This window comes from Cololabis saira, chromosome 3, assembly GCF_033807715.1.
Source record: "Cololabis saira isolate AMF1-May2022 chromosome 3, fColSai1.1, whole genome shotgun sequence".
NCBI lineage: Eukaryota > Metazoa > Chordata > Actinopteri > Beloniformes > Belonidae > Cololabis > Cololabis saira.
Window position 1 is genome coordinate 21,486,236 of NC_084589.1, and position 26,658 is coordinate 21,512,893.

The following is a 26,658-nucleotide window of genomic DNA, read 5'->3' on the forward strand; positions in this document are numbered from 1 at the left end:
TACTATTCAGGGTTACGGGGGTCTGCTGGAGCCAATCATAGGTGTCTTTGGGTGAAAAGCGATGCACACCCTGACAGATAGCCTGTCCATAACAGAGACCTCTATGGGAAAAGAAAAAGGGGGAAAAAATAATCTAAAAGTTTTTTTGTTTTTTTTTATCTATGTATATCTGCCAATAAATGTGCACATTAATCAGCTTGTAACTAAAAATGTACTCTGGTTTCAGAACATTTGTGTCTTCTGTCCAACGAAAAGAGACGAAGGAAAAATTGCTCTCCTTATTTACACATGGTCCACGCAGAAGTAATTTAGTTCATACCTCCACAAAGTTTGGACTATCGTTTCATGAACTCTGAAGCAGGGGCGGGGCTTTAAGGGGAGCGGGGGGGGCGGGTATACTCCCCCGGCCCGGGGCCCAATGGCCCGTCCCTGAGGCAGCAGGCCCTGCCCGCGAGATTTTATTTTATATTTGTGGCACCACTTGGTTCATATTAGGTATAAACCATTGTATAATATGTTGTGCTGAGATTTTCACACTCACAGTTAACATTAAAACAAAAATCGCAAGTGAATCTCCAAATGTATTTTGGATAAAATCGTTCATCATCAACAGCCGTCTATCAACATCATACGTCATCATTGATCACTTGTCAACAGAGCACAGTAATCCTACTGCCTAAACATGAGCGGGAGTTATAAACACAAAAGTGGAGCGATAGAACGCAAAGAAAAAGAAAAAAGGGAGCAAGAAAAAGCCAAATTGCCCAAGCTAGATGCCTATTTTGTTTGCACTAATCCTCCTCCTGGGAGATGAACCTGACGTTAGCAGTGATTCATCCCCGGGGATGAATGACGAGATGCTCCAGGCTGCAAAGGGCCCGGTCATATGCCGTATAGAATGCATATTAATGTTGTTATCTTGTTATATCTGAGATAAATGATATTCGTAATAAAAAAAACAACACCTTTTGTTATTTTTTCAAAGAGATCTCAAACACATCTTGAATCAACCTAACAATGATTTGGTGATTTGCTCTCGCCATTGAGAAGATCATGACGTCTACAGTAAAATTCTGTCCCGCGCGTTGAGTTGATCTCTTGTTTTGCTAATAATGATCTTTTCTCCTGCGAAACACACCAAACTTTTCATAAATGTTTTAGATGTGAAATTGTGTTTATAAAGTTTCTATAAGCAGGGCTGCACATAATTATTTTGGTCTGGTGCTCAGAGGAGCCCCTGGATATGTGACTTGGGCCTCCAAAAAACGCGGTGACCCGTCTCGCCGGATCGATAAAAGAGGGATGCAGGAATAAGTTATAGGCAAAACGATATTTATTCACTTATAAAGATGAATGGCTCAATATGGTCCTTTACAAAGTTAATTTATTTCAATAATTCAACTAGAAAATGGTGTAAAAGTTAATTTATTTCAATAATTCAACTAGAATATGGTGTAAAAGTTAATTTATTTCAATAATTCAACTAGAATATGGTGTAAAAGTTAATCTATTTCAATAATTCAACTTAAAAGGTGAAACTAATATATTACCTAGTCTTATTACATGCAAAGCAAGATATGTTAAACCTTTATTTGTTATAATTTTGATGATGGAATTGTTTATTGATTTCATAAAATATTCTCTAATTTATTTTTTATTTGGGGTTTTCATAAACTGTGAGCCATAATTAGAGAGCAGCAGCTGGCGCAGGTAACTGCTGCACGCAGTGACGGACACTGGCTGATTTATGGTTCCGCGTTGCACCAACGCAGAGCTTACGGAGTAGGATACGCGGGAGCGCGAACGTACGGTGCGCGTCGCCGCGTAACATCATGCAGCCACTTCTCGGCGGAACACACGTTTTCTGTTTGATTCGGGTAGTGGTTCAGTTTGGCGTCTCTTTGTAGTTGGTGGTGGTGGAACGCCAAAATAATTACTTAATGGCGCTTGCTTCTTGGACATTTTGACGAGACTTGTCGGGGTCTAGGTTTGTTCAGTAAAACTGATCCTTACCTCTCTCCCTGCGCAACCCACCGCAGCAACGGACGCGCTGTGATTGGCCAGCCCAGTACCAACTTTGAGTGGCAGTTCTGGGGAAAAGCTCTCCCAATAGATGTTTTAATATTAGTATTCTGGTCTGGCCACAACCAATAATATGAGCCCCAGCTGTTGGTACGCAAAAGCGTTTCGCAGCACAAGATTGGCAGCGCACTGTGGATTTTGACGGCGCATGCGCTCTGGCGGCCCACTTATGTGCAGCCCTGTCTATAAGTGACTTTTATGCTGCAGATGCTATATTCAGTATTTTATTTACTTATTTTTTTTGTTGCCATTAAATGAATCTTTTGACTCAACAGTTACACAAAATCACTGTGCCAAAATGTTTGTAGAAACAGACACTTTTGACTTTTGCAAGTAGCAGATCATTACAGCACTCGTTTTCCCCCGTGTTTGTACCTCTGGGACGATTTCTCCCTGCCCTTCTGTGGTTATTGGTCTCTATGGATTGAATCGTTTCATTCAACTGAGTGGAAGTTAGCTCACATAAGGGCACTATGCTGATGGGCAATGTGGAGTTATGTGAGGACAGAAACCCAACCAGAAAAAAATGAATCAGTCCTGCGGCACTCTCACAAGAAACCTTGCTTTTTCTTAATTATTCCTGTTAGCAGCTGAAACCTGTGTAGCATGCATCACTGTCTTTGCAATCGACTCGGCAGATTGCGAGGAGTGACTTCTATTAATGAGTGGAGGCTTTCGTAAGAGGCCCGTGAAAGATGAGTAAAACTAAATGGGATGATACTCGCCCATGTGCTCTTCTACTTGCAGCCCCCGAGCCTGAACATCATGTGCAACACTTGAAGTTAAGAGGAGTTTCAATGAATAAAGCATGAAAGGGTAATCAATAGCTCATTGCCATCTTCTAGAACTTCCCTCTCTTTTCCAGTTTGAAGTTTTAGTTAATGCCAACAACCGATATCACCTCAGTGGCAGTGTTCATTTTACTAAAGGAGAGGACAAGAAATGTACGACATCTATTTTTCCCTCCATTTGTCAATGATTCTTAACCATGTGGAGAACAGCAATCAATAGTAGTTTCAGCTTTCATCTGCCAAAACTGACTGCAAGATTTATTTTCCTAATTAGTTGGAAGAAAAAAAAGACGATAAAAGTTACGATCCCCTTCTGTGCTTTCTCATTTTCCTCACATCTTTTCTACATTTCATCAAAGACTTAATAAACAAATACAAGCGTTTTGTGAGAGGGAATACAAATGCAATTATTTTTACTCCGCGGCCACAAATGATCACTAATTTTAAAAGAGAAATATACTTCAATGCCTTGCTGAATTGATTAATAGAGTTTCTTATGTGTTCTCAAAAATAACCAAAAAGCTTGTTTTTGTGATGACCTCATTTGACACTCGAAGTTACACACCTCACCTCTAAATATTCAAGTCTTATGACTGAATAGTAGATCTCATAATTCTGACTGATATGTGGATTATGCCCTAATGTTCAAAACAGTAAATGATTTTATGCTTCTACATCAAACCAATCCCATACACCCACCATCTGTAGGGAGTAACCAGAGCCTGACATGCACCTCTCCAAAAAATGCAACCACACGTCAGATCGTCACGGGCTGCAACAAATGCGATTGGTTCACTTGGCAGCGTTGTGTTTCCTTCTACATATTACTCACTATGATTTCGTTATGGTTTTCAAAGCAGCTAGAAAGATAGATTTCTGGTGCCTAACTGTCATCACTGCAAACGTACATAATACCCGCTTCATTTACTCCTCCTTTGCCATGTCTGAGCCACATAAAAGAAATAAAGAGAAGGAAGGTCCAATAGCACCACAATAGTTTTATTCTCATCATGACTTAAAAACTTTGGGTCTGTGGTGCTCTGGTCCAACAGAGAGTGAAAAGAAGTGATCCAGTTTTGTAAAATTATTCTCCATCTTCAAGTCCCGCCAGGGGTGCATTTCAAAAGCATTTCTAAGCACTGCTGGCTTGGCTGGATTTGTGAAATTATTAGTTTACACTAAGGTTTAAATGCCCATTTAAAGATATATATCTTGCTATGTCCTGTTCTTTCTGGAATAACACACGTAAAAATGATGTGGTATAAAATAAAATTAAATACATTTCTTCTGAAAGCCTATGGATTGTTCACCCATGGCCACCTCTGAGTGACTGAGCCCACTTGTGGTGTTTTTTAATGAAAATTCACTGGATTCTCTATGCCATTTTCACGTCTGCCTTCCTGTCAGCTTGATCTGCTGTGTGTAAAATGAAGTAACTCAGCTGCGACCAGTGCTGCAACCAGCAAGCACACTGTTTCTGCAAGCACCCCATTTGGCCTTACCCCCCCAAAACATTTTGTTGTTTTTAATCTGCTGCTATTGGCTCCCTTCATCAACCAATCAGACATGTTACTGCCAGTCACAACCACATGGATTATTGCAGGATGTTTCTTTTTGAACTAAAGGGTGGGCTCAATGTGACTCAATGTGAGGATAGAGGCATGGGCTTGGTTGATCTGTCTCAGAGTTCAAAGGACCAATCTGCATATGCAAATTCTAATAATGTGAAGAGAAAGTCCCAAAAATTGAAAAAAAATCATAGATGTACCTGCTCTTTCGAATATCGATCATGAATCTTTTAGAATGGCCGCCATGTTGATACTGTATACTACAAAAGTGGACTTGCTTCTGTCATGGAAAAAATTCAAACATGATATACTTTATAATGAAAGGTCAATAGCTGTGAGGAGCAGGATAGTGGAGGGGAGATCAACAGCTGTGTAAATGCAAAATACCAACAAAAGGCCAGCTGCGAGAAAGGAATTAGAAAAGGGGGGTATAGAAGATATAGATGCATAAGGGCCACATCTCTTTTGTAATGTATGCTTTCCTCTAATGGCGCTTATCCACTAGAACCTGCTCAGCGCGCCACGCCTCGGCACGCCTCGTACCACTTCCACACACTTCGTCCTCATTTCTTTTCGATACCCAGGAGAGAAGTGGGAGGGTTGGAGCGAAGCTGCTGTGACGTATTTGATTGTGTGATCTAAACAGAGAAGACAACACTAAAGATGTAGAACATGGAGGAGATGATATATGTGCTGTGTTTTTTATTTTGTTCGTTGGCGCTGCTGAGAAATCAGTGGAGAGCCGGTAGCAGCTATGAAGTGAACGAGCGCCTAGTGGATCTGGTCGTTCCTTATCGCCCGTCTACATCACTTTTTAATTCTCTCGTCAGCCACCAGGTTTATGAACATCTGCACCTCAGAGTTGGATCAAAAACAGACGTTTGCGCTGCCATTGCCTGTCGGATAAAATGAAGAGCGGCGAGCTGCAAGTCTCTCGTGCTGATTCCCACTTCCTGATTCAAACGTCTGACGGTCCCGCCCCCCGAACAATCGTGGCGTGTATTGTGATGACGTCAGATCCAGGGCCGACTCAGCACGCTTAGAACCTCGGCAGAATAGATACAGAATAAGTATCTACTCGGCACGCTTCCACCCGCCTCAACCCGTAGTGGAGAAGCGCAAGACGGGGGCGTGGCGAGTAGAAGTAGGTACTTGTGGAAAAGTGCCATAAGAGAACTAGCACCTATGTGTCGGATGCAGGGGGCTACAGTGTCCCTTGAATGAACTGTCAGGGGATTCGTATTTAAGTTACTAGCTTCCAATGATCTGTCAGCTCCTACCCATTCCCATATAAAAGAAATCAAACAACATGTTGCCTCAGACTCAACTGTCCAGCCTGCATGCTGCAGCTGACTCTCCTGATTGCGCATCAGTTAAAATAAACTTTTGTAATATCCAGCTCACCAATGTACTTTATTAAGGATCTATACTTTAGTTTGTGCAATTTATAAAATTCCACAACACTTCACTTGTGGTTGGAACATGCAGCTGGTCCAAGTTTGCTTTCACACTGAATCAAACCTTTTGAAGTATGTGTCACCCTCCTAGCCTATGGTGGCACTGCAACAATGATTACTGAAGGAAAAGCCTAGACAAATGATGAAGTGGAAACTCACTCATCTATCGGTTAATGCAGCACAACTATCTGCTAGTTAGTTTGCAAATGTCATTGTTCTTGTGAGTTCTTATCGGCAGTTGTGATATATTTTCTTCTTACCATACTTCTATCATAGCCTTTACCTCATTTTCACTCCACCCTGTGACACATTTCTCCCGGCTGTTTTGTTTAGATGGTTTTTAACCACAATGTGCCGGAGACCTACGTTTTTAGGAGGACCAGAGTTTCCTTCTTTGATCCACGTAAGAGTTTGATTGTGTGTTCATACCTTCCCAAAACGAACCAGACTTTCCAACTAAACGGACTTTGCTCTGTTTCAGGTAGATCATAAAGGCCTGCTGTGAACGCATCCTTAGATTGCCTGAAAACTAAGTATATTACACTTTAAGTGAATTTTGATTATTGAAAGACAGGAAAAACACATTATGAGATTTCAAAAAAGACACACAAACAAAAACAGACAAGAACATATATGAGATACAGTAGGTCCCATAATCAGGGAGTATGTGTATAACCACAATTCATATTTGAGTAGATGCTGAAACTTTTTGTTGTAATGAAATATGGGGCACTAACATGATGGAAACAAGTGAGGTTATTTCATATACAGTTCTATTATTTAGTTCTATATATTTATTTTTTTAGTATAGTATAGTATAGTATACTATAGTATAGTATATATATATATATATATATATATATATATATATATTTTTTTTTTTAAAGGCACAAAAAGAAAATACAGGATGCTGGCTCTCCCAAACTTAAATGGAATGGGAACATTTATCATTGCAAACATCTGTCTGGGACAATCTTGGTTGTGAGGGAGGTCACATTAAATTCTGACTTACTTGTAGAGTCATTTTCTTCTGGACATTGTGTTCCTTTGTTTGGTGTCTGTATCATCTTAAGGTTGAACGATAAGGTGTTTATTTATTTTTTAACCAATGACCATTAACAAAAACTGATTAATCATTCTACCTCTAATATTATCACCATCTTTTCTGTTTGTTTCTGCATAAAGACACAAACAGACTATCAAATGCAAAATGTATTTTCAACATAGGGGTAATGAAAGGTGGAGTTTCAGGTAACATAAATGAGGCATAAGAGCAGGTTGTTCGATGATTGAAGGATAGGCGGTTTGAACCCCCATCCCCCAGTCATCTGTTGTGTCCCAGGGCAAGACACTTCACCCTCCTTGCCTCCAGTGAGGGCATCGCTGGTGTGTGAATGTTGTACGAATGTTGTGGTCGGAGAGGCCGTTGGTGCGGATTGGCTGCCACGTTTCCGTCAGTCTGCCCCAGGGCAGCTGTGGATACACGTGTAGTTTACCATCACCAAGTATGAATGTGGAGTGAATGAATAATACGTCCATTGTGAGCGCTTTGAGTGTCCTAGAGAAAAGCGTGATACAAATCTAATCCATTAATATTATTATTAGTATAATTATAAGAGGGAGAGAAGAAAAGCACAAAAGCTTCATGAATAAACTGGTGTTGGAACATGCGCTTAATAAACAGAAGTTTTACTTCAAGTATACCAGGCTTGTGTGGTTCAGCTTGACGGCAGAGGAACATGCCTCTATGCCATGGCAATCCTCTCTGGAGGAGGGTTTGCATCTCGTATAGCTCCAAGGTGACTTATGCTGTGTGCTGCAAAGCTGAATCCAACCTTGATAAGATAAGAAAGGGGCATAGAATTACTGCCCCAGAGACTCAAGCCAAAAAAGACAAGCTTAGTAAGCAAAGAACTAAAGGTCCTATCCAATATGTGCGTGAGAATTTATTGCCACTCTGTTTGTGGGTTTCAGAACATTTCCTCAAGTCTCTCTTACAACTTGATTGAAAATAGGCTGTTAAATAAATACCGTGTTGATTTGAAAACATTCTAGCCCCATAAAGGTTTTAAGCTAAAGTTTTATACCTGTTGACACAATACATAAGGATTTGTTGTTTATAATTGCTGTTCACATACAGTATTTTTCAAAGTGCATACATTTCCTGAAATTGATTTTTATCAGTATTAATGCAGATGTTTTCCTTGCTACTCAAAGTACAAGCATAGAAATAAGGCATATTGATAGAGAGGATATTTTTCTTTATTCTGAGAAGCTTGTCCATCAGCAGCAATTTTCTCAGTCGCTGGCATAATAGTCTTGTTTCTCTAAAAAGGTAGAGACATCTCTGTTTGGTAATCTACTACATAAAGAAATGTACTAGTTGATGTGTCATGTGCAGCATAAAAATAACCTCATTTCCAAAACTGCATTTAGAACCGAGTGGTTTATCTGAGGCATGAATTGATGACTCAAAGACTGGAGGAATGATTTATCCTTTATTCAAAACATGAGCCCCACAGAAGTGCATGATAGCAGCCATTGCATTGTTTGACTGTCAGTTAGACTGAGAAATAACTACTGAGCCATCTTTTGATAAACTTGGTAGAGAACTGGAGTATGGGCAAAGGAAGATACCATACATTTTTCCTGGAGATCTGTCATCTATGTTAAAACTGTGAAACGATGCATTGGTCTTGGAGGGGTATTGGATCTTAGCTTGAAGAACAGCAGCAATTAAAGAGTTTCACCGCAGAACAGATCTGATGTTACTTGAAATTACATTAAGACGGGGAAATATATACCTATATATACCTATATCTGCAGAAGACTTGCCTGTTGGCAAGTAGAAAAATATCTGTATATCAGATATATACAAGAATCCTCCATCATATACTTGTACTTTCATACAGATGCCTTTGATGGCTCTGAAATCAAAGCTAAAGGAATTTCACTCACCCATATGTCATTGTAATGAAGGGCAGCATTCTTCACAGCAACGTTTGATTTTGTGGCTGCCCTGGCTGGATGCAATTTTCTGCTGCACAGCATGAGGAGATGACTGGTACAATGGCCACTCTAAGGCAGGACATGTTTGCCTGTGCCAGACAGAAAGAACATTGCTCAAAAAATTGCCAGCAGTACAGCACAATTCTGTTAGATGGAACAATGCTGACAACACCAGAGCAAATCAGAGCATTCTTTGTACAGAAATACTGGACCCATTACTATGTTTTAGATGGAATGAATGAATGAATGAATGAATGAATGAATGAATGAATGAATGAATGAATGAATGAATGAATGAATGAATGAATGAATGAATGAATGAATGAATATGAAATGAAATATTTTAGTTCTGGGAGAGGATTGTTGTCCCTTTCTTGTTTGAACAGTGCAGGATTTTCTTTGTCATATTTTTAACTTTATGACACACCAAATGTTGTTAGTTGATGAAAGGTCGGGACTGCTGGCAGGACTCTTTTACAAGGAAGCAATGCTCTCCTAATGGATGCAGTATGTGGTTTAGCATTGCCTTGTTGAAAGATGCAAAGCCTTCCCTCACAAAGGTTGTAGACTGGATGGGAGCATATGTTGTTCTAAAATCTCTGTTTACCTTATAGCAATGATGTTTCTTTTCCTCATGTGCAAGCTGATCCCTCCATGGGGACAGTGTGCACCTCCATACCGTCACAGAGGCAGCCTTCTGAACTGAGTGCTGAAAACAAGTCAGATGGTCCAAAAAGAATTTCCAACCTTGATTCATCCGACCACAGGACAGTTTTCCACTTTGGTTCAACCCATTTTAATTTGGCTTTGGGCTAGAGAGGGATGTGGTATTTCCGAGATCTGTTTGACATATGGCTTCTTCTCTGCTTAAGCGAGTTTTGACCTGCATTTATGGATGGTGCGGTGAACTGTGCTCTTATACATGCAGGGTTTTCCAGAACGGAGTCATGTCTGTTTATAATGGTACCGCTTGAGGGTCGGAGATGATTCTCAACCTTTTCCTGGACAGACAGAGATTTCTTCAGATGCTCTGAACCTTTAGGGATTTCTTCAGATGCTCTGAACCTTTTGATGATATCATGTACTTTATATGATGAGACATCCAAATTGTTGAAATTCTACACAGAAGAACACTATTTTTAAATTGATTCACAATTTCTAGACTAGGGGCAGCATGGTGGCTTGGTGGTTAGCACCGTCTCCTCACAGCAAGAAGGTCCTCGGTTCGACTCCCGGCGGGGTCTTTCTGTGTGGAGTTTGCATGTTCTCCCCGTGTTTGCGTGGGTTCCCTCCGGGTACTCCAGCTTCCTCCCACAGTCCAAAAACATGCATTGTAGGTTAATTGATAATTATAAATTGCCCGTAGGTGTGAGTGTGAGTATGTCTGGTTGTCTGTCTCTGTATGTGGCCCTGTGATGGACTGGCCTGTCCAGGGTGTAACCCCTGCCTCTCGCCTGAAAATTAGCTGGGATAGGCTCCAGTAGACCTCCGTGACCCTGCAAAGGATAAAGCGGGTATAGAAAATGGATGGATGGAATTTCTAGACTAGGGGTAGGCAACCCTGGTCCTAGAGAGCAACAGTCCTGCATGTTTCAGATGTCTGCTTACGGTACATCACCTGATTCTAATTAATGACCATCATCAGCTTCTCGTCCAGGTCTGTACACGTCTGTTAATGACACAGTCCTTTGCATCAGGGTGTGATGAAACAGTGAAACGTATAGAACATGCAGGAATCCTCCCTAGGACCAGGGTGGCCCACCCCTGTTCTAGACAATTAGTTGAAAATTGATGAAACTCTGCCCATCTTTACTCCATAAATCCTGCCTCTCTAAGACTCTATTTATCCTCGGTGATGTCATGAACCTGTTGCAAATGTACTTAATTAGTCGACAGATGTTCACCCAGGCGTTCCTTTTCAGTATTAATTCTTCAGCCTCCTGTTGCATATGTTCAAGCTTTTCTGAGATGTGTCGCTGCCAAATTCAAAGTTCAGTAATAATTTTCATGAAATGGTAAAATGTTCTATCTTCTGTATATAATTATGGATATAATGAGTATGATTTTTGTTATTGGGAAAACAAAATTCAAATAAAGAAATTTGTCAGCATTAGGATTCAGAGAAGGCGCAGACAAGCGATGCTGAGGTGGATGACATGCGTAGAAGCATGCAGGAAGAAACTTTTCATCTTTCCCCTGCCTCGGACAGGCAGAACTCTCCGGTTACGCTTACCACTGCATTTACTGTTACCATGGCAACTTAAGCACGTGTCACTTTTAGGTTTTGGTGTGTTTGTGTGTGATCAGATGCTTCCAATTCAATATTTCAGTACTTCTCCCCAATTTTACACAAATGTCTTAATTCAAAGTATTTTTTTTAAAATTAATTGTATAACAAAAAGCAAGACCTTAAAGACACATCTGGGGATTAATGGTGGTACATTATTTTATATCTCAGACTTCTCTGATGCCGTGTGAATTCTCCTTCCTTCAAATTAAATTGAAAATATACTTATAACATGAACAAGCGTTTTTTGTTTTACTTTGAGGGAGCTGTTCTGAACCTAAATTGACAAATATACAAAATTATGGTTAAGGACTTCCAGTTATTTATACAAACAAGCCTCTGCAATGTGAAACACAAGCAACCTTCCTTTCCAGCTGTTAACTTGTGACCAATCTACAACTGCAGAAACCGTCACAACACTGTAATCAATACATTCCTGTTCACTTATCAGTGAATGTTTTATTGTAGCTGAATCCTGTCAGAATAGCAGTTACCTGTGTTTATCTCCTCCCAGTCAATGAGCAAACACTGTAAAGACAAAATGTTCCATTTCCTTGATGTCTGGATTCTTTTTGTGCGGGTGAATCATTTCAACATCAATCAACCTCTTGTTTACGCAGACAAGTCAGACTCACTCACTGCTAGAGAGTCACTGCAAATCAGCAAGGCAAAGCCTGAAATATTCAATCTTTTTCGTTGTTTTAGACACTGGCTTCATTGTGTTGTGCACAAGTGCTGCAAGAAAATGACAGCATCACCATAACTGACACACGTCACAGATTAAACAATAATTACAGTAAACACTTTCATATTTAGAGGAACCATGTGCATCTACAAGACAGAGCAGCTGACAGACTCATTGTCACTGGCTTTTTTTTTTCTTTCTTTTATGCCAGAATACTAAAGGTGATTTATTTGTTCCAAAAGTGCATGAATCTAACCACAACCACAACAACAATTTGGCTCAAATCTGTTTTTCTTTGGTCTGACCAAGTGCTACAGCATGTGCATCAAATCAAAGATGAAATACTCAATCATTGACTTATTTCACATTAAAGGGCGTGTTATACATTATATAGGGCTTCACTCTTCACTGCTGTTAGCGATTCCACTCAGTTTTCCTATTTAATTATTGATCTGAGCAATGTTTAGATCTGTGAATAATTAAAATGCCAGCACTGTGGATGTCAGATCCAGAGTGAATGCAGCAGCGAGTCAAAACAATATTGAGAGAAGTGTTAAATTATGCAGCGTTGTACTCACAATCATTTAGGTGTCCTCTGACCGGCTCCTTTAGTCGCAGGGAATGCACAATGAAACCCTGGCAAAAATAGACAGACAAAATAACATTTCAAAACATAAGTCTGGTAGAAATAGTGTGTGACACCGAAGAGCAAAAATAACCTAATGGAAAAAATGCAAACTTGTCCACATTTTAAGAAAAGGAAGTCCCTAAATAAATGATGACATTTTTAAAATTACTCTTAGGTAGTGATATCACCTTTCAGTCTCTGCCATTGTTCACTGAACAGAAAAAAAACACTTTTGAAAATAAAACAGTGGAAAAAAACATATTTGTAGTTGAGAGCCTCAGACGAGATCCGTCAACAACTATCTCTCTCATTTCTGCACAATCCAATCTGCTGTGCTTCCTGTGTCGGATCTCATGTGCAAATCTGTTCCATCACCTCAGAAAATGTTAAATATGAATGAATTTACTTCTTTAAAGTGGACTTCAGGTGGCAGATCCGAGCCATTTTGTCTTATCTAGGATACTTGTACATTGGCTTTGCTTTCATCAGACCTCCAAACAGTAATTACTTGTGAAGCATTTTCCGATTGGCTGAATGTCTGGAGGTTCTTAAGTCTCTTCTGACAAGTTGAATTTCTCCAAGAGTCAGGAATGTAAGACACAGCTCCAAAGCCAAGCTATGATAAGGGGCCAGAGGAACAGCAATGGCAAAGATTACACACCGACAGCTATGTTTGGGACAACTGGTAGCAAAACTTTATAGAAGTCCAAAAACAGGCATACATCTAAGCACACAACATCCACAATATGTTTATTTCTGCTCTAAAGTTTTTGGAGCCAGCCTCTAGTGGCCAGTCAAGGAACTGCAACAAGGTTGCATGAGCATCAATGTGGAAGTAAGATGGTTGACGCTTCCCAACAGGAATACCAAGCAAATGCTAAGTTATAGAATTAGTTGGCAAGAAATTTTGAAAATGTGCCACTAAAGTGTACGGATGGAAATAATTGTGTGTTGTGTGCCAGTGGTGTTTATTTCTTATTTTGAAACACTACAAATGCGCACTATGTAAAAGAAAAAGCTTTTCTTTCAAATTTTTATTTTTTATATAAGGTTGATTAATTAGTTGGAGGGGCAGCCTGTATATTTCTGCTGAGGGCCCCAAGAGACTCCAGAATCACTTCTGAGCATGATAAACAGGGTTTTGATGGGACTTGACGGTTGGTTGTTCATGTTTTAAACACATTTTGCACAGAGAGTTGTTTTTTTTTTATTAATTGAAAGCAATGTTGAATATTGTTACACAGTAAAAAAAAAGAAAACCTGTTATACTGAAGATAATTACACCTACAACAAAGAATATTTTTGCACAATAAATAAAAACAGTGACCCTTGAAATAATTACAATGTAAATGCGGTTTTGTTGTTTAAAAGCGGTCATAGTTTAGTTTATTATTATTTACTGCAGTTTAATAATGAGTTTATTCAAGGGGGGGCTAACCATGCGTGGTTTCAGCTACTCAATTGTTTTGGACCTCATTTTTTGTGAGAAGGTGCACCAGTTTTCAATTTTTGACTGCATTTACACACTATCAAAATCTTGCTTTTAATGTGAAGTCAATGGAAAATATTGTTTTCCAACACATTATTTGTTACTTTAGTTGTTTTTAGACTCATAAAAGGTTTCATGTGATTTATGGCATCCATTTTAAAGACAGTTTTTCTCCCGAGGGCTGAAAGGGTGAGAAAGCTACTATACATATTCTTGAATAGGAACAAATAAACACATACTTCCCAGCAGTTTGCTAGTGACGTGCCCGAGGGCTCTTGGCTTTACTGACGGATGAGTGAGGGGAGAGGGAGTGAGGCGAGGGGTCCGTCAGCGCAGTCATCTAACTCGACACACTGACATAAGGACTGCCTGTCAATTGCAATTATTAACTTAATATTTCCCAGCCCCAGTAGCGTGGCACAACATGTTACCCAGAGCCAGTTTAATCAAATCACTAAAGCGTAAGTAATGGCTGGCCATACCTCACTGCGTCTCCCGAGTCAACTTTTAACTCAGCCATGCTTTCTCCGAGGGGATTAAGAGGATATATTTAAACTGATAACCGCAGGGCTCCAGAGAGGGGTGTTTGTTGCTTTAATGGGATGGATACACACATTGTTTTTAGTCTAGGACTTTTTATTTTAGGGATGGATTATGCTGTTAAATAAAGCCTGAGAGTAAAAGTCCTTGATCGGTCCATTTAGCATTGTCTTGACTCCTAATTTTCTGGAACAACAACGCAGCTGCAGCACCAGAATTCATTTGTTTGGTTGTTTTTTTTTAAGATTTATTTTTTCTTTTTTGTTTCCCACTTTTCTACAATACCCTGGAGATGAAAATGCTTCGGAAAAATAAGTGCTTTTTACAAGCAACATTAAAAAAAATGATCAGATTTAAAAGTTAATGAAAAAAGAATGAAAGTAATCAAATGTTTGGTGCTGCCCACATGTCCACAGCTGAACCACAATAAAACAATCATCACACTTCATATTTTTAGATGAACTGCTATTTTATGCAGATAAAATCAAAGACATGTTTTCACAGCCACTGAATTGTGGAGCTGACCAAACTTTAATTGAGTTTTGTTTTTAAAATCTACATTTTCTGAAATCAAGGTACGACTATGCAACTGAGTAAGGTCTGAATTCAAGCAGAAGCTGATGTTAAATTATAAATAGGTCTAGTGAGGCTAATTTATCTTCTGACATGCCTTCCATGTCATCCACATGTGTATTTGATAGGTAGTTCAGTTGCTCACACACCTGCCTCAAACGAATGGGTCATTAAGAGAGCTGATGAGGTGATCCATTCAGCTGAGTCATGTGTGTCGGAGCAGGAAAACATCCAAAACCTGCAGGGGCGTGTATCCCCGTTTACACGGAGCAAAAATGGTGGCGTTTTCATGCGTTTTGGCCGTTCGTTTACACGAAAACGAAGCTCAAAGTCACCAAAAACGATCATTTCTGAAAACGCCGGCCAAAGTGGAGATTTTTAAAAACTCAGTTTTCACGTTTGCTTGTAAACGGAGGGAAACGGAGATTTAGGTTTCAGAACGTCACATTATGCAACAGAAACGTCACCAGCGTCATGTGTGCGACCTGTGTTTACAATTTGTTTGGCCACCGTCAATATTTTCTTGTATTTTACCTGTTTTATATTCTAAAGTCACACTTAAAAGTAACTCCACTTCTCTGTCACTCCAAACGAAAGACTCTCGTTCCGTCTGGGAAGTAACTGGCAGTCAATGCTGATTTATGGTTCCGCGTTACACCAACGCAGAGCCTACGGCGTAGGGTATGCGGCGAAGCGCACCGTACGTAGGCTACGCCGTCGATTTAATTCAGTCTTCAAATTCAGGCTTCACACGTGTCATTTGTTGACGTTTTTTTCCAGGATTCTGATTGGCTAGCATGACTTTACGCTTCTCATTACACTGCCCCCTGTAGGTTTGGATGCTCATAGCACCCTTAACAGCGTATTTATCCGGGTTCGTGTAAACAAGGATATTTTTCAAAACGTAGAGGGGGAAATATCCGTTTTTGTAAATACCCGGCTATGTGTAAACGTGGCCTGAGTTAGCTCATTTCTGACTGCACCTTCTCTGAACACTAGAAATTAGAAACTACAGGCGACCTACTTAATGATGAGAAGAAGAAAAAGAACAAGATATTTATTTGTTGGGTTTTTTTTACAAGAAAAGTTTGTAAGAATTAGGTTGAAATGTGGCCCCTCAGGGAATTGTTCTGCACAACACACAGTAGCAGTACATGTGCAGTGATTTTGTGAAAATTCAAGACTGTACTGCAGATATTAAAGAGCTGTGCATCTATTAATGGGTCTACGAAGTTGAGACTTATGTCCGCTGCAGCTGGAGACTGCACCATAATCTCAGCTCTAGCCTGCCGTGCACTTCCCCAGAAATGTTACTATGCGTCTGCCTGTATGAGTCTATTACCAAAGTGGAATGTAAAAGACATGATTGGTCTCCTTACTGGCATTCCAGTTACATACTGTATTTTCAGCTACAATGTATTCTGCATCATTTTCTGAATCTGTTAAGATCAGAATCAGAATCATGTTTATTTGACCAAGCCAGGTCAAATAAGACAAGAAATTTGACTCGGTTATTTTCGCTCACTGTAGGATCTGAGTTGGGCTTATTGTTTAGTTTAGTGTTGGTTGCGTTTCTGTTAACTTTACCACCTGTTTTACTTTAAAGTTCCATTTATATATAGTTACATCTAGTCGTCTAATTACTTTTGGACTTCTTTAACCTCATCTCCCTGATGTTTTGCACCTGCGTTTCGTCAGCCCCAGGGTGTAGAAATTGTTGCCCTTCTCTTCCCTCGTTTCTGGTTCATACTGCACACTGTGTTTCTGTTTGTGCCTTCCCAGTTTAGTTATATGTTGTGGCTTTTTTAGGCTCTTTTGGAGGATTAAATTATAAGACTATGTGAGTTACCCCTGTCTCCCTCTTGTCCTTGTGATGTACAAAGGAAGCAATGATCCAGTTATGAGCTACTTCATCAATTCTATTGTAAATGGGTTAATTCATTCAAAGCTTAGTTTCAGTGACATCGAGTGGTGAAATACAAGACAGCAACACGCTGCTGCCAACTCCTGAGTAAGGGAAGTAGCTATTGTCTGTCCTAGAAGTTGGCAGCACTGCAGCAACACAATGACTTAATACTTATGTGATAGGTGTAACTGGGGTTTGAGTAAATTATGTAAATGTATTTTGTACAGTTTGTTCAGTTGATCCTGTCGACATCTGTTATGTAGTTGTTGGGAGAAGGTGTGCTTTGATAAACAAGGAATGTGCGGGGATGGTAGGATGTCCTTGTGTAACTGGGGCATGGTGTGATTATGTTCGCTGGATGGAGATTCAAAGATTTTTGAGGAACAATAATTTTTCCACTGTTTTGGGACTGAGGTGGATTTATTTTTCTTGCTGAAAATTCTGCCAGCTTTTGAAAACACATGTTCACATGGAACTGAGCTGACTGGTATACATAGGTATTGCTTTGCTAGCAAAAACAAATGTGGGTACATATTTCTGCGCTTGTTCCAGTAGCTCAGTGCATCTTCACATCTTTCCAAGGGAGGATCCGTCATGGATTGCTGGGACCTCTACGGTTCATCGAGACTTCTTTCCAAGGTTAAAAGCTGACAGACAGAGAGTATAGTAGTAATGACCATTGAAAGATTTAAATGTGTATATTGTTTTTACTTCTCCTGTTTATTAATAATTAATGACGTTACCTGTGGAAAATGAACTTTGTACATTTGGTGCTGCTGAATCAAGTGGCACTGATGCTGATGCGATTTCCAAAGATGTGTCCAGCGTGTGCCTAGTCAGTCCTACACATTATGGAGCCCCCATACTACATTTTGTGGTTTGTCTTGAGAAACCAGTGGTGTTAAATCTTGGGTCAAGTAGTGTGGACATTGAAAGGGCTGTTGAATTCTCAAGAACATCAAACTTATTTATGAGGATTGCCAGCATTTTCTGTCCCAGCAGTCTGGCTCTCTCATTGGTGGCACTGCCTAGTATTTCCTGAGTTGTGTGAAGCAACATTTTTATCAGTGGAATGAACATTAACCCCAAGACTCTCTTCTGCTGGGATGTCTCCACTTTGTTATGTAAAATGGTTTGAACACCGCTTAACAAGCTGCTACTGTTTCATACTCAGAAGAGAGAGACATCCAGAGCAGAAGTTAATCCTAAGTGATGCTAGGGCTATTCCACCATCAGCCTCATAGAAGCACTGCAGCACCAAGAAGGTGCTGTTCCAGCTTGTGTCTACCTCCTGGATCAGCATCATGACTGCCCGATTAATTTGCTTTTGCACATTTCTTAGCTTCTCTCTCGCAGTAGTGCTTATCTAAAAAAGGTCACCACTCCCCATGCCCTTATTCACAGATCTTCTAGGCCAGCGGTTTCATCTTGGGATTTGTTTTAATTAGGGCCCGAGCACTGACAGTGCGAAGGCCCTATTGTATCTGTAGGAATTTTTCTCGTTCTCGTTTTTCTTTTTCAGACGAAATGAGGGCCTTTTTGCCCCCCTAAACGTGCCCCAAAAGTCACCAAATTTTGCACGCAAGCCAGGCCTGGCGAAAAATTTGATATTTAATGGTTTGCATTAATGGGCGTGGCCTAATGGCTCAACAGCACCCCCTAGAAAACTTTGTGCCTCAGGCCCCACAATACGGTTTGACGTACATGCACGAAAATCGCTACACACCTGTATCATGTCGCAACTTAAAGAAAAGTCTCTTTGCGTCATTGACGAAACCGAACAGGAAGTCGGCCATTTTGAATTATTATAATTATTCCGCATGCTTTTTTCGTCCGTTAATGCGGCCCGAACCGCAACGTGCACCCATGCATGGCATACATCGTTGGATGCGTCTCCATCGTGCCTCGATGAAAATTACTTTTCGCAGTCAAAAAGTGTTACCGTGGCAACGCTAAATGCCAAAAAGCAAAAAAAAGGCGAAAATTCGGACGCTTATTGCTCGGCCGAACTTTATCATAGAGACATCGTTCAAATTTACAAACACTGGGCCCGATTGGCACTAAAGGACCGTACAACCTCATCATGCTAATTATTACGGTTTTTGCGATATTTAACTTTCAATTTAAAAAAAAAAAATCAATTTTATTTTGGACACTTGTTGGTTTGATATAGAGTCGTGGGTGGTGTCATCAGACTTGGTTTTGAGTACTTGACCATAATTGGTGCAAATTAGCCCCGCCCCTTCTTCTGATTGGTCCATATTTGATAGTCCCTATTTTCTGCCATAACTTTTGAATGGTTTGACATAAAGAGTCATGGGTGGTGTCACGGACTCGGTTTTGAGTCCTTGACCTTTATTGGTGAAAATTGCACGCGCGAGGGCCCGTTCATCGCTGTTTGCCGCTTTAATTCTATTTTATTTTTATCACTAACTGTAGTGCATGTGCTATGCACACAACATGCCTAATGGCTAAATGTCTGACAGCAGCTGTCATGTTTATTTGCAGCATCAGTCACAAGGAATTTAACCTTTCCCTCAATTCCCCACTCCCCATGAGAGAGCTCTTAGCAGCTGCAATGTTTATATCGGTGTGGTCTTGGCAGCACTCCTTAAAATACTGTGGCCAGCTTTGCATTGTCGTGGACACAATGACAAGTAACTGCAGCAACCAAATCCGTATTAACCTAGATCCCTATCAGAAGTCATGGTTACTCCTTCCTCACTCTGCAGTTGAACCTTAGCCTTGGTCTCCTCCTCATATTTGTCTTCCACCATCTTCTTCAAATCATGTCTAGATTACAGAGTGTATGTGGGGTCAAGCTTTCCCACATACTCCTTAAAGACCTGATCGTCCACAATGTAAAAAGGCTGGAAATCTTTCAAGAGCATATTAATAAGGACTGCATCTGGCTGTTGCTTACAGTCCACTGAAACAGAAATAAATCAGTATGCTGTGTTATAACACCTTAGTGTAATGTGTATAATTAATCATTGTATGGAAGAATGTGTATAATAAATATACCCTAGCATGATCTGTTTCCATCATTGCCTCAGCATTGATGTATTATCATTATTATTATCATATGCTATTGCGAATAATAATGCTTAGTAATGTGTTGATTTCAAACACATCACAAGTATATGTTTGTGTATATGTTTGTGTGTGTATATATATATATATATATATATATATATATATATATATATATATATATGTACACACACACACACATACCGGTACATATTGTATGGCAACTGACCCATGTAGTTTTAGAAACTCTCTGTAGAGGCAGGTGAGACAGATGAATGTATTACTGCCACAGTTTATCATAAGCCCCTTTTACATTGGCGCATACCATGCATAGTTAGATTTATTAGATAGTAGCCCACTTTGTTTATAGCTTTGTTGCTTTATTAACCTTTGTTTTACTTGTGGTAATAATAATTTGGTGAGTGACTTTTGGTTTTTGCATACCTTGTACGTGTTTGTTTCCTAGTGGTTTTGAGTTTACTGTTAGAAGTCTTTTTGCTTAAGTTAACGGCCCCTTTGGCTTCGCCTTTTTGTTAAGTTAGCTTTCATAGCTTTCACCCCGGAGTTGGGATATTTAGAATTTTGTATTGATGAATGGTTAATGCCTTGGTTGTATATGAACATCTTTTGGATGTTCCTTATGTATTTATTTAATGGTGCTGCTCCCCTTTTTTGTTTTCATAAAACCAGTGTTTTGTCCCTTCAGGTTCATTGACTAACTGGCTTGTTTCTTTTCAGATAGTGACTTTTGATGTGTTGAGCAGCATCTCTACCCCCAACTCTGTTTGAATATATTACCCGCTGTGTCCCTTTTTCTCTGGCTTAACAATACACTCTGTGATTCCCATTTTACTACTTGTCACAATTCCCATTGTTGCGACTCCGCAACCCTGGCCAAGCTGGATAGTAACAGTAGCAAATCATCGTTACAACCACCTATTAATGTGAAATGTATCATTGCTAGCCGAAAATAGCCTTTTCCGAAGTTTGTTATTGTTATTTTTTAGATGGGGCATTTTACTTTTTGCAATACATGTAAATTAAACTGTGTAGTGTCTGAGTTTTTTTTTTTTTGCTGTTGTTTTTTGTTGCTATTAAAATCATTTTATTGATGGTTTGCACTTTGAGCGTTTAGAGGATTAATGATCCAAATCATTTGTCCTTGGATGACTTGAAAGCTTTATTGAAAGTCAGCCATGAAAGTGTAAGAATGACAAACCAAATACGAAACATAAGAGAACGTAACCAAGTGTTTTAAAGTCATCTGACAAGGTGATCTTTGTTTAATGAATAATGCAAATGAAAAACTAACTTGCTGATCCTTGTAGTACCTCGGAACAGTAGTGGTTCCATGAATGAGTTAGTGCAGGTTTTCAGCAGCCTTTTTACAGGCCATTACCTAAACTCTGGCATATAAGTCTGGTTCTGCAAAATTAATTCAAATCAATACTAATTAATGTTGGTCAGTGATGTGCACTTTTTATGTCATGCAAGATTGGAGGGAACCAAACCAATGAAAAAAAATCAGCAGCATCTGATGATATGCACCAACTGCTTGTGCTCTTGGATGATTTCATTGTCATGATTTATTATTCTCACCTTTTAAGAGTACTGGTGGATGTATATTAAAGCATTAATCTATATCCTATCATTTAAATAAAGCTTGACAAGAATAATCAGAGACCACAAATAACATCAAATCTGCTGTAGAGTTTTGCTTTGAGAGTCATTAACGCACATCTGACTGTAAAGGACAAGTAGTGTAGTTCACCCCTAAGGGAAACCTCCCCTCTAAAAGTCTTAGCTCCAAATGTCATTTCCCTGCAACAAGTTTTATCAATAATTTGCTCAAGCATGTCCTGCTCTGTAAATGGAGTGATGATTACTTGTGCAGATTTCTAATTGCCTCGTAAATGAGAGCAGAATAACTAATACATCAACTGGGACCCAAAGAACTTTGTTTGCTCAGGATTACTGAGTCTAGACAATTCACACGGTCATTAAGAAAAGGTCCAACTGCAAGACTGCATGAAGGAAATCATACTGTATTCAACCAAGGCATAATAACTCAGCTGTTTTTCGTCAGTGAAGTTAAATATCAGCGACAGCTCATTTTATTTTCACTAATGGGTTGCAATGCATGATGGAGGAAACATTATTTCTAACAGATTATGCACCTGTGAATGTTAATACCAATCCACCAAGGAGGTGGGAGGGGAAAACAAACTGCATGTTGGAAATCACAACAGTTACCCAAAAGAGTATTTAGCTATTAGTATCAGTGTGGAGGAATGCTTTTCTATGTGATCACGTTTCCTTTGCACGTTGAACACTTTCAGAGACAGGGGGACGAGAACGTGGGCAATGGAGCTGACATGTATTCTACACTTTGACTCATAGTTAGTGGGCAGAGGCTTCAAAACAGGAAAGAATAGTGCTTAGAAGCAATAGTGGACACAATTATTTTTCAAAGGCTTTCCAAATGTGTGTTAAAGAGATAGATGTATTTAGAAATATTTTATTATAGATGAAAATAATAAAACAGTATATTGAGAGACTCACCTGTAAAATAATTTAACTAGTTAAAAGTAAAAACACTGCATTACAGTATGTTGTCATAAATGTGTCTATGTAAAGCAGAAAAAAAGATCTAACAATTATACATCAATTCTATGTCCAGCATTAGAAGAATACTTCTCTTTTTTGTTTGTTTGTTCATTTTAATGCAATCAGTGGTGGCTTTCTTTACATTGTCACATATTCATCCACTATAATAAATATTTTTTTTCAAAACGTGTCACAGGATTCCAGGTCCTGTGGTAGAAGGCACGTTTTAAGTTCAGCAGAAGCTTCAGTGGTCTAACCTGGCTCTGCATACCATTTCATGTCTGCTCTGCAAATATTTGATGAAGTGTTCACAAAAGTGCTGCTATAGGATATAAGGGGAACCCTGTAAACAATAGTTCTGACTCAGACGAGTCCACAAACATGGGTCTAGCTTTGCCAGCCTGGATGTTTGGTCTGCAAGACTTTCAGATGAGAAGGATGCATGCTCGGAATCCAACAGAACAGCTAGCATGTTATCTGCTTGAGCAGAAAACTGAATGCTGGTGTTGGTTGTATTGTACAGGATAGCTGTAAAGTTGTGAACAGTTCAGTAACATGTGTAAATAATTAGTATTTCCTTTACTGCCCCTGACGTGAGTAGGAGACCTCGTACAAGGATTCGACTTTTAAGAGTTTGCGATTCAGGACTTGCAAGTTCATCCACAGATCTGGGGGACTGAGCTGGATTTGCATGGATTGACACATCTCAAGTTCTTTTCTGCAATTACAGCAGCTGTTAGGGCAGCGCCAGAGTGCCAGGCCTGTCCTGTTACTTCTGGGGCTCTTTTTTTGAAAGGTAAAACCCCAAAAGCTCTTAGCTGAGCATATTTCTGCCCCTTAAACCTGGTGTCTTAATGAAACACTGCAGGACTGAATGTGTAGCATCCCAGCGCGGTAGGAACATGTTGCTGTGAATAACAAGGCCCTCACAGCCTGTGGTTGTATTGTAGCTTGTAAAATTGCTGTTTATTCAGCTTATGTTTTTCCATTTTTCATTTTTTTCTTCATTAACTCTTACAGAATGAAAGCGGCGTAAAAAGCTTCAGTTGATGCGTCTTCAGTCAATAAAGCATTGACACTGAGCTCTGGTACCTCAAAAATCAACTTTTTATGCTATTTCTCTCATACCACTTTAGTTACACAGCTAGGCTTTTTGAAACGCTTGGAAACGGTTCTGTAATGAATTTGCCTGAGGCAAATTTGATGCATCATAACGATATAATTCAAGATCTCTGAATTTATTTGTTATTTTAGAGAAACATGAGAACAACTGCCTGCCTGTTGTGGATGTGAAACAGTATGTTTGTTTCACATTAAACAGATCGCTGAAATATGGTTACAATGGTCACTCAAGAAAACATTTTAATGACAGGTTTCAACAGATATAATTACAAGGTGTTCACTTTAGGTCGTAACACCCAGGATGCAGGATAATCCCCGGTCTAAACAGCTTCCATGTGACAGACTACTATCCAGCATTTTCTACTCTAAATGAAAAATAAAAATAAAGAATACAAGTTCCTTTATTGCACTGCTGCAGCTGCACACCTTCAAAAGTTGTTGTTCCTTCACCTCATTTGTAGGATTTGTTGTACCTCGAGCAAAACATACACAAAGAACACTGTAAATAATGGCAGTAGACTCTAATGTATGCTCCAGTGTACCTGCAGGTCACTACTCTGCTCCTGTTCATCCGTCTTAGTCAAAGCGAATCGTGATTTCCTGCCTCACATCCACCTGAGAATGGGGGCCGCTTTTAAAAATGGGGAATATTTGTCTTTGACTGTTGCCATTGATTAACTTAACGAGTGCTTGTACAACAGTGGTCCTCACCCATAAGGACTTCAATCTGGACATGATTTGTTCCTCCTCTTCAAAGAGGTAAAATGCGGCACCCACACCATCTGCTGCATTGTGTCAGGTCCTCTGCGCAAGTTGAATTATTGAGAAAGGGACATGCTGCTCTCCAGACGCTGGTACTCGAAAATAAGCTGACATCAAGCACCACTAGCCCCACAGAGAGACTCGCAATGCAGATGCAAGCTGACACGCTTCCATATGGATATATGCTTTTGTGTGGAAAGTGCAGCTTTGCAATACTTTCTTACTCGGGAAAATGTTGGGAAAGCAAATGTCAGTTTTAATATGCGTCGTATGAAATATCAAAGCAGACATTTATTTGCCTCACTCTAGAGGACTTAAAGAGCAATTTATCTCCCACAAAGATCGTATTTGAATATTTACTGCATCCAATCAAATTAGAGCTTCCCCAATCTACTATACTAACTATAGATATGAAACTGTTTGATATTTTCAATTTTTTACCCCCAACTAAATACTCCAGTAGCCAAAAAGAGCGAGCAGACCGGGCAGCGTCCCTAGCTGGATTCTACACATTTTTACGTCTGCAAACAATGGCAGCAAACAACACAAAGGAAATTGAATATAGAAAAAATTTAAATCTTGTAAAATCTTGTAAAAATGCATCAAAAGCATGACCACCCTCATAACATGTCATGCAATACATAACTCAACAATGTATATCTTTTAAGATTAGTCACTACAATTGCCACTGAGACCCTTTCTACCAGTTTGATGTTTGTTCTCACAGTCTGGCTGAATCACACAGTCTGTACGCTTAGAGGACTGGAATATTAAAAATCAGCTGAGACTGTGCTTCTGTCCATGGTCTCCCATGTTATTAAAGTCAGTTAAGAATTTAAAATCTTCCTGTTTGTAGCTAAGCTCCTAAAGCTTGAGTTATGGTTCTGTGTCAAAACTACGCTGTGCCTACGGCGTGTGGTACGCGTTGACGCAGACCACACGCTGTCACTGACGCCGTCACTGACGTGCACCTCCCAAAAATTGTAACTACGCGTCGAGGCAACGCAGACCAAATGCAGACAGAGAGGGCTGTAATTGGTTCGCGTGGCAGCAACGCATTTCCGGTTTCCGGTTTGAAGCAGACGTGAACTTTCAGCGCTCTTTTCTTCGTGTATGTGTGATTTTTTTTGTTTTGGTTTTTTGCACAATAGTTGTCCATATACCTTTGACTCACTGTGACCGGAAAAGGTCGGATAAACCATTCAGGAAAAGATCGCGAATTAGCGGTCACGGAGGGTACTGCACCGCGGCGAAATGGACTGATGGAGAAGTCCGAAAGGTTCACGACGGCGTCACGGCGACGGCGACAGCGTGTGCTCTGCGTTGGTTTGACGCAGAACCATAATTCAGGCTTAAGGCCTTTGTTATACCTGGTTTTAAAACCCATTTCCAGGGATCCAATCACAAGTGGACAGACTTAAGTACCGGTGCAAACATACCCAGGGTGCATTTGAAGACACACTGAATTCAGATGACTCAGCCCACATTCAGAGGTGGTCTAGGCCAGAGCTGATTTCTATTTCAGAGAATAAACAGAATGCATCCTGGGTCACACTGAACCGCCTACTCAACTGACGTCTTCTGTTTAGAGACGAAAGGCTCATGGAGTCGTCCATGTTACTTTGATTTGCCTACTTTAGTTTTCATGTTGCTAATGTTTATTTTAATTTTCTTCAATGTATTATTATTCTGCTTCAGTCTTACTAAAGCCTTGTTATCCCTGTTTGTGGATATTTTTCTTTGCCATTATTGTCGTATATGTGCAATTTATCTGTTAAATTAAGCTGTCCTTTTTCCTGGTGACAAGGTGCAGCTTAGTGCATCACTACCTGCCACAGGCAAAAAACATATTTGGTCTTTGCAGGCAGAGAACATGTAGTTTATTTGCCTATGGAGCAGGGAGTGAGATCTGATCCCAATGTGCCACTCGAGACACGTATGGAGTAACATACTAGTGCCAGGTGTGAACAGACGAGCTTGTCCACCTGTGATCAGATGAAGACAGATTTCAGTAGCAGGTGTATATAGGAGCTCCAGGGTGCCTGTGAACTGTTACTCCTGAAATTCAGACATCATTTCCACAGTTTCAACAACAGACTTACAGTTTTACGAGGAGCCT